Source organism: Trichechus manatus, unplaced genomic scaffold (assembly GCF_000243295.1).
Source record: "Trichechus manatus latirostris isolate Lorelei unplaced genomic scaffold, TriManLat1.0 scaffold00068, whole genome shotgun sequence".
NCBI lineage: Eukaryota > Metazoa > Chordata > Mammalia > Sirenia > Trichechidae > Trichechus > Trichechus manatus.
Window position 1 is genome coordinate 4,596,213 of NW_004444004.1, and position 402 is coordinate 4,596,614.

The window sequence follows — 402 nt, forward strand, 5'->3', positions numbered from 1 at the left end:
TGGTAACAATGGCATGGACCCATGTGCCGCTCCTATTGGAGAACACGTGGGTGTTGTTGTAGGGGCATACTGAAGACTGCCAGCTCAGAGGCCGCCTGAGACCAGAGGCGGCCTGGAAGGTTGTGTGTGGGGCTTTGAATAGGCTACTAAGTCCAGCCGGTGTAGTTCTGGGGCCTGAAGTTGTGTCTCTCTGGCTCAGAAATATTAAAATCCATTATAGAGAAAAATTCTAGGGAACTCCTTTTTCACCCCAAGAGCTCCAGGCTACTCCCCAGTGCTCTGGACCAGGTTATCTCCTATAACTAGAATGGACCTAGAGGGTTTCAAAAAAAAAAAACACCAAGCCCATTGCTGTTCAGTCAATTTCGACTCATAGCGACCCTATAGGACAGGGTGGAACTG